We start from the raw sequence: 14,576 nt of genomic DNA on the forward strand, positions 1-14,576 counted from the left end.
TTTCTCCAGCAAGAAGCTCACCTCAGTGTGGTGCTATGGAAAGAGCTCCTGTCTGAGACAGAGAGGAGTTTATCCCGTTTCCAGATGAAGTTGATCCAATCCATTGCTCTTTCATTATTTATGTAGTATCTACATTCACTACAGCAGTGCTTATGTTAGAAATGCTTATGTGATACCAGATGTAAATAGTTAATAGACTGGAAAGTCACAGTTAATGGAGACTTGGAAACCCATCTAATAAATCCCTCAGCAACAGAGGCCAGGCATTGGAGGTTGACTATGTGCAAATCAGTTTTCACCAAACTGGGTGAAAATGTGAAATTAGTAAATGATTCTGAAGACATCACTTTTAATGAGGATATGCGGCTGTTATTATATAACCCAGGATATTTATGGCTTCACTTCGTGGTGAATCCCCCATAGGGATTTTCATTCTACAGTCAAAAATCACTTGAAAATCATCAGTGAGAAATCTCAAATTTTTACAGAATCCTTTTTCCTCTAACCTGAAAAGAAAGAAGGAAAAAGAGCTCATTGCTAAAGCCTGACACTGTCTGTTTCTCTGAATATCCAGGACCAAATTTTAGAGAAATCTGTTTCTCACCTACATATAATCAGCAAAATTAATTGATCTCAGAGAGGTTTCTTTCTAAATACCCTGCTCAGCAGAACAACCATATTATTTTCCCACTTAGTGCAACATGAGAAGCTCTGCATTCAGCTGAAGTTTTAGAAAAGTGTACTGCATCTCTGCTACCTACCTCAGTAACAGCTGCATTGCTAAAATAAGAAGCAAGTCCCATTCTCTGGGCTTAAAAGTTCTTTTTTTTTATTATCCCCCCCCCACCTTTTTTTGTTGTTTTGGTTTTGTTTTTGCTTTTGTTTTTTAGCATAGTTTCCAGAATCACGTAGAAAGCACTATTCTCCTGGAAAAAAAGAGGAGCCACCTTTTAAAACTTTGTTGACGTGTTGATGGATGATTGTCTTTGTACTTCAGTAATGGAACAATTTAAGTAGTTGGGATTTTTTCTGGGCACTGGGCTACTACCCTTGTCTTTTGTCTTGGCAGAGTTACACTTAGTGACATCAGAGTAAGAAGAAAAGCAGAGGTAATACCTTTTCTTAGCTATGGTATTTAACTTCAGACCTTACAGGATTACCTAATCAAGTTCATTAACTAAACTGTCAGTCAGAGAACATGTTATTTTTAGCTCTCTTCCGTGTACAAACGATCAAATTAAAAAGATGCTAGATGTGAAATATTTAGATATGAGGTGAGTTTCTGGCCAGTGCATCCAACTGTCATGTTTAGCTATATAGATTGCACATTTTAAAAATTCTGGAAGACAAAAGCATTTATATTCAATATTTTGATATGTACAAAATCTGCATTTCACGTAAAAGCTCTAATAATTCCTCATGCGCAGGTTTTCAGTTCTTTCAAAAATGCATGCATGACCTTATAAAGAAATTAGTCTTTGGAGAACCCTCCTGAGTGAGTTAATTCTGCTTTACAAATGAAACTTAGTTCAAGGTCCAGGGGAAGCTAATGGGAAGTATATTCACCAAACAGTTATTTGCTCTAATTGAATTCCTGGAGAGGAATAACTGGAGGAAATGGTGGCTGATCTGTTTGCCTTGGCATCTGGCTAAGGAGAAATGAGTGACAGAGATCTTTGGTTAGAGAGGTACTGCCTTTCTTGGGTGAAAGTAAGGAACAACATGAAAAATAGAGGATCTTTTGGAGAAGTATGTTTCCCTTAGCATCCCAGGATTATTTTTTTTTCCTGAATTTTCCTATAGCTGTGACATGTAAAATCCGGTAGTTATAAATTTTACTTTCTTCTTTAAGATATTATGTAAGTTCAGTTTAACTGTAATGCATATTTGTATTTCATAATCATTTCTTGAAACTTCTTTGCATGTGTGAGCAAAGCCTAAGCCTTAAGGGATTTAATATTTAGCATATTTCTGCAATCTGGCAAGGTCATCTTTCTGCTGAAGTATTTGAGTTAGGAATTTACACAGCAAATGCCATAATTATTAAGTGCAAGAGAAAGCTAGAATTCTGAAAAATTAAGCCATTTGAAAATAGAACCTGACCTTCTCTAATACAGGATTCCTCATGTCCTACCCAGCATACACACACCCTTTACTTAGTATTTCAGTTCACATATACGTGGCACAAACAAACATAAATCAATCAGAAGTTTCTCCCTTTTGCACACATCAACAGTTTTTAAAGTTGCCTTTTTCCTTCCTTCAGAAAATGTAGTTCAAATACTGAATAAAAATTTTCCTCTCAGAAATCAGAATGTGAATCCAGCTATTTGAGAACTAATGTGCGGCAGTCAATTAAGTAATTTTGCATAATTTTTTTAGAGAAGAGTTACTCTTATGAACAAGTAATCTGTCATCTTTGTTGTAATTTAACCTTCAGCTAATGCATTATGTCAAACTTCAGCACATACAAGATGAGATTGTTCTAATTTTAAGGTTATCGTAGTTTTTAGTATTAAAAAAGCAGCATTCCCCCATCTGCATCTTCACCATGTTTAAGAGGTTTAAGAATTACAACTTAGCAAATATAAACTAATACCAAAAAGTAATTTGTTGTATCTGCAGAATATTTTAAGTTTCATGTGCTTTTGTGTGCAGAGCTGTGTACTCTCTGCCTCAAAAATTCACAGTTCTCAAGGCAGACGTGAACAGTCTGCTGGCAGAGAGGGAAATGTGATGGAAACTCCTGTCTTATCAGCTTTAAAATTAAATGGATGTCTTAGAGAGAGTGTGCTTTGCTGTTTCTGCCATGTATGAACTAAATGAGCATTAGTAATCCCTTCTCCTAATATTTTGAAGGCAGAGTGGTTTCTTCCAAAGCTAACTCTAGTGTTACTAGCTTCACATCATGTTATGTTGTCAAACAACAGACAGTTTTCTGGTTGTATACTGATTGTATTTATGAACACTGCTAACAATTCACTTCAATCTTGAAAATATTTATGCAAGCCTGTTCCCCTTCCAACTAATTGTGTACCAAGAGATAAACTTTAGAAACATTTTGATATTGCTTTAGCTTAAGTCATCAGAAAAAACAAGCTCCACTCTTTACAACAAGTCTTTGCTTAACTCCTCAGCTGAGAAAAGGAGCTGATATGTTGATGACAACACATGAAATGCACTAGCTATCAAGGTCTGTCTTCTTAAGGCATGAAAATTCTCGGAAAACAACCTTTTGTCATTGTCTAATTATTGATGAGAGCAAGCATGGTATAGCAAACTATACCGTGCTGTATTTTTATGTTACAGCAGTCATATTGCCTTCTGTATTCCGAAGTTTCTAGGCAACAAAAATGATTTCTAAATGGCTGTTCTCACAAGCTATGCTAGATCTATATTGATGAACTGCTCTGCAGGCTGCCTTGCAATTATCCCCCATGGTTCAGTACCACGCTGAGGAACTGGAATGGCTTCTGATGAAGCTGTACTAAATCTCCTGGCTATTCTCTCCTCTGCTATGCAAAATCATCTATGTACTCATTGCAGAAAGTGCAGTGCCTTTTCTTCTTTTTGGAGGTGCAGTTTCCCATATTGATGGATCATTACTACTGCAGTTACTTTTGCAATCACACTACATGAAAGCATGTAGTTTGACCAGCTGACATAAATAAAACCTATCCTCAAAATTAGACCATGGTCATGCTGACTCTTCTGCTTCCCTTGTGTATTGGACTAACAAATGGCTCCAGATGCCTTGCCACACACAGCTAGTATTTATTGCCTGAAAAAATTCATGGAACAAACTGCTCATGAAACACTAAGCTACAGTAAAATACCAGAGCAATCCTAGCCTGGCCTGCCAGGATAAAGCTAGCAGGTGTTTAACTGCAATCTGCTGAAACAGAATTGAAATTTTTGCTCTATGTAGTTGCAGTTCTTGTGGTGGCTGAAGACACATTTATATAAATGATGTGGAAAATGGAGGACCTTTTGGTAGAAGGCTGCACGTGTAAACTTTTTGTGATAACATCTTAGTATTTGCTCTCAAGCAATGACATCATTTGAGAGAAATGAAGCAGCATGTGGCAGATAGCTCAGCCCCTCAGGAGGTGGTAGCAGAAGGGGAAAGCTCTCACCATCACTCCCTAGGTAGTCCCAAGTCTCTGCCCCTCTCCAGCTGATCTTCAAGTCCTCCATCAGCTAGGCGCTCAGCAGTAGGGCACAGCAGAGATCCCAGCAGCTTGATCTCCACTCTTCAAGGTGGTGGAGCCTGGGTGTCAGTCAGCAAAACTCTGGCCTGGACCTCTGCTGAGGAGCCCACTAGAAGGACGACACCATGGATGAAAGCTCAGGTCTTGGCATACATTATAGGCTGAATCTTTGCAGCAGGTTGTTCGTGGTTGATTTGGTCTTCCCCTTGGTACATGAATGAAAGAAAGTGTGGTCCTTTAAAGCAAGGTAGATGTCATTCCATACAGTGCTCCTGGGAAAAATTCAGATTTTAAGTGTCTTTTATTTTATTTTTTTTTTCTCCCCCTTGAGGAAATTCTGTTGACTAGAAATTTTTCCTACCTTGGACAATTTTTTATTTTGTTAAATATGCCACCCGCAGGCAATAGAGAGCCATAAATCCCATGACCCCTGTCATTCCTCCCTTCCCTCAATACCCCTAGTGTGGGTCACCAATACACAATTGCTGAGGGAAGATATAGTTCACCTATTGAAATACCTCCATTTTGAGCTTTTATCCTGCCACAATACTTCTTTAGTCCCAATACTTGCAGCAATCCATGTTTTTCAAAAAAAACCCCAAAACCAGAAAGCGACACAATTTGACACAAAATGACATCAATTCAACACAGTTTTGACTTCCAGAAAGGTGAGATTTTTCTTTTTTCCCTTCTTCTCTCCTCTCATCAGACCCCATCTCAACTCAGCTTTTGGCACCATTTTGTCCTACCAGAGCAGCTTTCCCATCACTTCTGCACATGCTACCAGCTCTGCACTGTCCCTTTCCTTCCTGTGTGTAAAGTCACAGCATTAATTGCTGGGTGAAATCATGTTTCTTGTCGTGATGGATCATTTCTAGAAGAAACACTTTCAATCAGTACTCGTCTACTGTGGGGAGGGCTGCTGGCTGCTCAGCACTTCTGTCAGTGTAATCACTTAGGTCCCTGCCTGTCTGTGGCTCTAGGAAACCAGCTTGAGGCAGAGACTAAAATCATACTTCAGCTGTACTTTATATATGCAGCTCCAGGTACTTAAAAGCATTTTTGCTTCCAGCAGTGGTGGGAAGAGTAGGATGTTATGTGAAAACATAGGTACCTCTTCTGAGTTTCACCAGAACTTGTAACAGAGATTATCTTGCTCTCCCTACAGCCTGTGTTTCACATGAGCTGTTTGTTGAAGGACAAAGTGAAAAACCTTTAATTATGATGCATGCTGGCTGGTTTTCAATCAGCAAACCTCCATCACTTCAATCAGTAACCTAAGAGGGAGAGACACTGCATCCCAAGCTACTTCTTCCATAAGCTTATTCAAAGCAAGTTTTCTTTGACATCCATCCCCCATTTTACCTTCCTTTGTTCTACTTCCAACCTTTAACGCTCTCTTGGAGAGCAAGATACTTTACGACTGTGGTTAAGGTTCTCAAAACCCTGTCAGAAAAGGCAAGTGACAATGTCAGATGAGAAGTGGCAATCAACCTTCAGCCATCAGACACCCTTCTGTCCGCATAAGCAGGAAACTTTTCACAATTCAAGTCTATTTATTGCCTGAGCTAGCTAAAGGCCATGAAATGCTAATGTTAACGCTACGAGCACATTACCGTCTCTTTAACTTATCTCAGCTAAACTTCTGTTGATGGCATTTGGGTAAGCTAAACTGCCATTTGAACTGATTTTGTTGTGTAGTTCCACGTAAAAACCATGCTGGAAATAGATCTGTATTCAGAAGCATCTAATTAGGAAAACATCATGATAGTCAATGCAAATGTTTTCCAAGGCATTGCATCTGTGCACCATGCATCAATTGCAGACTGAGACTGCAATATCCATTTTCCAAGTCATAAAAACCATCTAAGAAGAAAAACATGCACTTTCAGCCTGCCTGTGGGAAAGGAGCAGCAAACATCAGGTTTTGGTGCTTAAACCTCTGTGCGTGAATTTCCTCTGTGAAAAAAAAAAAAAAGAAGGAAAATAAGAAGGAAATAATAGAAGGAAAATTTGTGGGGCAGGGTATAATAGAAATCTACACAATATTTATTTGCTACGATTGTGATTTAGAAATGTAGCACATTTCTAAATGTGCTATACAAAACTGTTCAATATGCAAGGTATCAACCCAAATGGACCATTTTTGCAGGCCCAAATAGTATGAACTACTCTGAGCATACTGACATATGCCTCCCTCTTTCTTTTTTTTAAAGATGTGTTTATGTATTAAAGTAGACATACACGTGTATATATACACATATATGTACATACAGATATATACACATACACGTATACACATGCATACACCAAAAACGTTCTGCTGCTTCATGAGTAGTATGCAGGAACCAAGGGCTTAGGGTTCAGTTTTTAGACAGAGCACAAATAAAACTGAAAATGGATCAAATTATCAATCAGTTACATTAAACACAGTCAAAATTGATAGTTACTGATATACAATAAAAGTCGGCTAAACTATTTTGTAGTGCATTAAAGTGAAGTACCAGATTTTGGATAAAATATATATATATCTAAAAAATTCAGTAACTGGGCTAAAATACAAGTGTTTTAGTATTCTTACACATATAACATTTTTTCGTGGTGAGATTTTGTGGAGTTTTTCATTAAAGCGTTTAAAATATTTTAAAAGCATCAGAAGGGTTGTAGAGTGTTTTTTAGTGTGCTTCTAAAATGTTATAGAAATCCTTAAGGATCTGTGCAAAATGTCTCTAAAAAAAAAAGAACTTGCTCCTAGTGACTAAACCTGACTAAAAATAGCTAGTCCATCAAACTCAAAAGAACAAGCAGTTTTATTCAAGTTCATTTGGGGATTTGATTATTCTTTTGAAAATGGTAAAGAACAGAAATCCTGAAAATCCAGGCAGAAAAATTGATTGATCTCCTAGCTCTATTTAGTTGCTTTCCTTCAAGACAACAGATACCTCCCCTTTTCTTAGAGTAAGTATATAATTTCTGGCCCTCTGTTAGAAAACTTCTTTTCAGGAAGAACTTATATTAAAAGTCACACAATTTTATTTGTAGAACTACTGGGTCTATTAATGGTTCACAGTCTTATTTGAATATTCATGCTAATATATATTTTCACCATTTAGGAAATAATTGTGTGGTAACCAAGCACTCCGATTAGCTGTAAAATGCAGTTTGTTTAGGAAGCTAATTTACACTGATTTTTGACAAGATTAACCATGTTCATTAGGGAAATTAAAGACACTGTATCTTTTCACCTACCTGTCCTAGCTCGAGCATACACAGCATATAGTTTACAGCTGTAGTGCTTTCCAAGGTTCTTTCTGATTATAAACATTGAAAAGCCTGACTGACCATCATTCTTTAGGAATGAACATACAAACAAAGCAGTCACTGCAGATACCATTACTTATGCTATAAAAAATACTATTAAGGAAAAATGAGGAAAAAAAAAAAGAAAATGGAGAATATAAGCAGGTATTCTCACTCAACTGGCATGAAGTGTCATAATTCATACAAACTCAGACCCTTTTCCATGACTAGATTTACTGAAGTCAACAGTTCATATTAAAGAAAAATGTTCTCATTTATATCCTTGGTTATAGACACATGTGCACATGCATGTGCCCACCAAACACCTAATTTTGCTGCCTCTTGAAGCTCTTTTAAAACAAACTTAAGAGTAATTTCTTGTTCCCAAATTCTGCAGTTACAGAGGTCAGCCCAGTGCCAATACTGACTGTGACAGTTTTCCACAGACATTTTTTGTACTGCCCTGCTGGAAATGAAAAAAAATATTATTTTAAAAAATTAAGAAAATATTTTTCAAGAAAATAGTGTTTTAAGTTTGACAAATGTTTACAGTAATAGTTTTTGACAAGGCCTTTTAAATCTTCAGTCAGGTATGAACTAAATATGGTTCTTTGCTTATTTTAGTTATTTCCTAAAAGTAACATTAATTCAAAACATATTGAAACTCTCTGCAGGGGCTCTGTTTTTAAATTTTGTCTATTACACAGTTCAGTTATGAACTGTATTTACATTTTTTTTTCCTCTAATTAATTGTTTTAGACATAGCTATTGTTTGCTGTCATATATTGAAGTGCACAAGAAGGAAGGTAAAGAGAAGAGGAACCCTAAAGCATTTCTATATCATTATCCATTTAATAAAGCACTTAAGAGTGTGTACTACCCATACATTTTTATGTGAGATCCATTACAAAAAGTACTGGCTGTACTGAATTACTGGGAGCTTTGCCTTGGAGACTGAACTCCACAGCCTGGGCTTTAGGCATACCCTCATTGTGCTTGGTAATCTGAGGCTTGTGGTTGCAACCACTAGAAGTAAAAGCCTTGCCAACAAAACTAATAAGGCTGTGAGAAATTGAATTACACAGCACTGCACAGAAGAACAACTGGAGAAAATAAAAATTCTGCTGGAAGAACAGAGAAAAATTGGTGCAGCATTTGCAGGACTGGTATGTTAACTTCTGCTATCTTTCTTTGTTGCCTTCTCATATTTTCATCTATTGTCTTTTTAGTTTACTACATAAAGAAAACAATTGTATGTAAGTGTTTCCCTTAGTCTTTAATGAAGCAGTTGATGAATACTCAAAATCACTGAGTTATTGAACTTATTTATCCTCAAACCTATGTGTGCTTGATGCTTTCCAGCTGCTGTATACTAGCCCAAGTGAGTGGTGCAGTTGACAAGCCTAAGGCACAGGATGCCATCCAGAAGGACCTGGACAAGCTTGAGAAGTGGACCCATGTGAATTTAATGAGATTCAATGAGGCCAAGTGCAAGGTTCTGCACCTGGATCAGGGCAACCAGTACAGGTTGGGGGATGAACTTACTGAGAACAGCCCTGTGGAGGAGGACTTGGGGGTACTGGTGGATAGAAGCTGGACATGAGACAGCAATGTGCGCTCGCAGCCCAAAAAGCCAGCCACATCCTGGGCCGCACCAGAAACGACCAGCAGGTCAAGAGAGGTAATTCTGTCCCTCTACTCCACTCTCATGAGACCCCCACCTGGAGTACTGGGCCCAGTTCTGCGGTCCTCAGCACAGGAAAGACATGGACCTGCTGGAGCCGGTCCAGAGGAGGGCCACAAAAATGATCAGAGGAATGGAACACCTCTCCTATGAAGAAAGGCCTGGACAAGAGAAGGCTCTGGTGAGACCTTAGTGCAGCCTTTCAGGACTTAAAGGGGGCTTATAAGAAAGATGAGGACAAACATTTTAGCAGATCCTGTAGGACAAGGGGAAATAATTTTAAACTAAAAGAGGGTAGTTTTAGACTAGATATAAGGAAGAAATTTTTTACAATGAGTGCAGTGAAACACTGGCACAAGTTGCCCAGAGAGGTGGTAGAAGCCCCATCCCTGGAAACATGCAAAGTCAGACTGGACAGGGCTCTGAGCAACCTGATCTAGTTGAAGGTGTCCCTGCTCACTGCAGGGGGGCTGGACTAGGTGACCTTTAAAGGTCCCTTCCAACCCAAACCATTCCACGATTCTATGAACTCTATCATGGACAGTATTGCACAGTCAATTCCTAAGGCAGATGGTGAACTGTGACTCATTGAAATACTCACCAGGGCATAAGAAGAGTAAAGGAGAGGGTGAATCACCTCTCTTGACTCTGGAGTGCAGAGATGACTTGTGGCAGTTGGCTATACATGCTGTCTATATTGTTACATGTGTATAGAACATATACATGATCCCAGATGCAGACCCTTATGCCCCACAGACATTGGCATATAACAGGACTGTCAGAGAACATTTTTCTTTATTAAGCCACTTAAAACTAAAGCATTGCAATTTTTTTTTTTAATTTTTTTTTTTTTTTTTTGCACCGGGAGCTCCCATTTAACTACTTTCCTTCACCAAAACTCATTTTGCTTTGTTTTGGGTTTCCTCCAGCAGATATTTTTGCTTATAAACTCACATTTTTGTCCTCTAATAGGACACTTAGGGAAGTCAATAAGATTTAGGAAACCACTTTGCCCTGTCTGTACTTAAGCCAGATCACAGTGATGTTAAAAGAACTCTTCTTAATAATTAATTGCAGCAGAATCTGGTTTACTTTTAGTTAGATTTTACAGAAGAAAAAAGGTGTTCAGCTTCTGAGCTTCATCTTGTAGAGCTGTTGAATTTCTCCCAGGATGCTGTTCAGATGGTCCTCCAAACTGGACTGCCAGAGAAAATCCTCAACATCTTCCCTCCTTTTTTCCTCCTGACACCCAGAGTACAGTACAACTGTGCCTTGTGACAGCAGCCCTGAAACAGGAGTTGATAAATCGAAAAGGCAATTACCTGTGTATCTTCCCATTGTAAAGAAAAGGGAAGCCTTTCACCTGCTGATGGACAGATTTAATTAAGCCTTCTCTCCTCAGTCCCAACAGGCAGTTGCAGATCTCAAGCCCCTGTGTCCTCACCGAACAGAGGAGCTGTGTTATTCATTGCAGCATTTGGAATCATGGGAGAACAAATAAACCAAAGACAACCCAGGAAAATACCAGTGGTTTTCCATAGGTAAGAAATGGGAGCTGTTTCAGGCCTGGGCAGCCTGATGTGTCCCTGAGAAAGCTTTGAGAAAGCAGCAGTTTGTGTTCAGGTAACACTAGCTCTGTTGTAGCTGTGATGGGCTAAGGCCACTAGGTGAAGCAAGGTTTGCAGGGAAGGATACGATCATTAGTTGGTGTAGCTGGCATAAAAAAGGGAAGAAAGACAAGTCTGGGGTACATGAGCCCTGAAAATGACCTGAAAAATAAATCATCTGTTTGAAAATATGTCTATTTTTCCAGCCTTTGGTCTAATAAAAGGTATTCCCCATACACTTTACCTAAAATATATTTATGTATAAATAATATAATACCTAATTCCTGTATTTGAATTGAAGACATACTGGCTATATTACAAGCATATATGAATTTAAATATGTGTGCACATACATAGGTGCCTGTAACTTAAACAGTGTGCGTTATACATAGAGATACAAATCTGTGTCTGTATCTGTAGACAGTCATCACTCTCCTCACTGCTCCCCCACCCCTGCCCTCAAAAGAAAAAAAAAGAAAAAAAAAAAAAAGAGGGAGACCAGTTTTATTAGTAGTGTAAATCAATATCATGTCACTGGCTGGAAAAACAGTGGTATTTGATATTACTAGCTGGGGCCCATTACATGAGCTCCCATTATATGGGACCCAGGGGAGGGGAGCAGGGATCTCCCTCTGTTTGGTGAAAGAACCTTCTTGAACAAGTTGTAGCTTCTTGGGAGGTTAACTTCAGCACAGACAAGCTCTGAACAGGTCCCAAAAGTGTAATGACAGTTTAAAAAGGTTTCATAAAGGATGGAAATTAGTGTCAATTAGGATTAGCCTCATGGGATGTTCTCTTGTGATATATGATCAACTAGCTTTAAAAGCTGTACCTAACATCCTTATTTTTAGTCATACTACACTTCTATTTGTCGGTCAGGAGCTGGTTTTTGCCATCTGACAGATGCTGTCTGTGTGTACTGTGGTCAAATTCAGCATTCAGAAGCACTTGTGAGCAACCACATTAACGCTGCCCAGGTCTCAGAGGTAGCCAAGAAGAGAAATCAGAGGTCTTCAGTAACTGGTTAGTTGGATTACACTTGGGCTTCAATTTGTCAGCTGCACCACCACCAGCAAGAAAAGAGAAAAGGAAATGTCACAAAAGCTCATAACCTTTAAAATGTATATGAATTAAAAAAAAAAAAAAGAAAAAGACCCCAAACCCAGCAAAAAAGCCACGTGCATGTACCAGCCTGCAGCAGTGTTTTCAGCCCTCAATGACTTCAGCGTCACAGCCCACAGTCCTGCTGCTCTGTAGTGATACCTGACCTTGGGACCCCCTGTGTGCAGGGCAGCATCAGTCACTGCTCCTGGAGTGTCCCCAGTAGGTGCAAACCTACTCCAGGAGTAGGTTTGCACCACTGCCCTGGTCACCATCTCTGGAGCACACCACACAGGTAAACCCATCACAGCCCACCCCAAACCATCAACTAACAGCACGACCACACTACTCATTTTTAATGATAGAAGTGCACCATAAATACAGTTTTGTCTTTGCATCTGGAAAGCATTTTGGCTGTACATGTCAAAGATATTTCTGTGTTTGTCCCTTGAATCTTCTTTTAAGGGGATTATTTGAAGAATTAAGGCTATACCTGACATCTTCTGATGTGGTCAATACTCTTAGTTTGTGAAAATACTGGGATGTTCCTGTATCTGTAGAAATGCTATTTTGAGAATAAAGAGTGTTGGAATGAAGGTGTCTTGGAGTAAAAACCCACTGACACTCTGGACATATTCAAACAGCATAAGAAATTACCTGCAGAAGAAAAATAACATCTGTAGAAATCACATAGTAAATACTGTAATAGAAAAAGAAGGATAAATAGCAAGCTTTTGCTAAAAGTGTAGGAAATGTTGAAATTTTTATATAAATCAGTCAACTTTACAGGTTTTTTTCCAGAGCAACATACTTTGTTATAAGTATTGTCTTTTAAATTTCCTTATAAAAAAAGAAAAAAAAAGTATTGATTCAGCAGATATTTTCAAGTACTCTGGGGAATGTTGAGATATAATTGACATCCTTCATTGTAAACATGTAAAGCATTATTTTTTAAAAAATTTGATGCTTCTTCTGACAGAATATATTTAGATCTGGACCCAAGAGTATCCTGCTGGTTGAAAACATCAGCTATAAAAGTTATCTGAAAGTCATTAAGATACCTTGGATGCTCTTTTCAAACAAGGTCATTCGTTAGCAAAACATCAGGAAGTTTCTGCACACTATATAACACATCAAAAATAACTAGGTTGCAAAGCCAACCATCTGAAGTTGGAAATGCCAGAATTAGATACCCCTGCAGTACTAATGGTACTTGCTCTTCCGTGATGAAATGTGTTATGACACAAGTTTTGACTTCATAAGCCTATATCCCCCTCTTTCCCAGCCCTCTCCTATTTCTATGAATGGGAAGTTTCTCCTTATTTTTGTTTATACTACCTGTATTTTATTTAGAATTCACTGTTCAGAAGCTGAACTGAACACAAAATTATTCATTGGCTCCCTGGAAATTTAATGATTTTTAGTTGCATTTCATAAATGCTGTCACCAATGTCCAAATGCTCCACAAAATTTTCTGAGTTTCTTTGCACGAGGTCACTGTGAGCTGAAGTAGCAATTACCTGTACCCTTTATGGCAGGAAACTAAGGTTTAGGGAGTTGGAGGCCCAAACTTTCACCTGATTTTTGGGATCCCACATTATTACCATATTTGGAACATATTCTGCTCCCATGGGAAATTCTGTTTTGAAATAATGGAATAATTTAGTCCAGAGGAGGCCTCAGGGATTATCCCTCCCTCCTCAGAGCAGGGCCAGCATAGCTCAGGTGACTCAGGGCTTGTCCGCTTGAATTTGGAGTACCTCCAAGGATGGAGACCCTACAACTTCCCTGGGCAACCTGCCACCAGGCTCTCAAATGAGAATCAAGCCCTGTGTGAAAACAAATGCAGACTGAAATCTTGTGTCCACAGAATGACATTGAAGAAAGCATCAGATCCCTGCAGTCTTCCCTTCTTCATAGGTATGATGTGGGGTGGATAAAGCATTCAGGCCTCTGAATTAGTCCATTACACTACTGATAGATGCTGTAGAAGTGCCAACGAAAGACTGTAGCAGCAACTTTCCCCCCATGAGATATACAGCTCCTGAGTCCTTAGAAATGTTGCTGTACCCTATTCAGAGAGGAGAGTCCTACCTTCCCAGGGTCAATAAAATTAAATGAAAAGCTCAGAGATAGCTCACTTTAATATTCAGCCATCTTTGAGGTGACATCATGTCACTGTCAGAGCCACAACAATATTTGACACTGTGACTGTTACTAAATGCTGAAGTTTCCAATTTTGATTAAAACTGTAAAAGGTAGAAACTGTACTGTCAAGCATCACCTTGACACAGACATCAGCTGTGCAGAAGTTTGTCTACGTGGCAAGACCTGGTGAATTTAAAGTTGTGACAAATTTTGCCAAAGTCTTAGTTCTTGGTCTCTATAATTTTTCTTCTTCAAGTGGATCATTTACGTTATTACACACTTCTCTGCCTGCTTCTTTTCTCCTAAACCCCTACTAAAGTCTTTGGGACTTCAGTGATTGTAAAAATAGGGGAGGTTTTGTACTGTCAGATCTGAGCATGTATTTTACTTTGACTATGCAGACTTTGGAGATGAGTTTCTGTTAGTGAATCATGCAAGGAACATGCCAATATATTGCTAGGTAAATGGGCAAGGCTTGCTATTTTCTCATACAGTCCAGACTAGTGTTCTTGGCTTCCTTATCGA

The sequence above is a fragment of the Antrostomus carolinensis genome, unplaced genomic scaffold (genome assembly GCF_000700745.2).
Source record: "Antrostomus carolinensis isolate BGI_N321 unplaced genomic scaffold, ASM70074v2 scaffold14707, whole genome shotgun sequence".
NCBI lineage: Eukaryota > Metazoa > Chordata > Aves > Caprimulgiformes > Caprimulgidae > Antrostomus > Antrostomus carolinensis.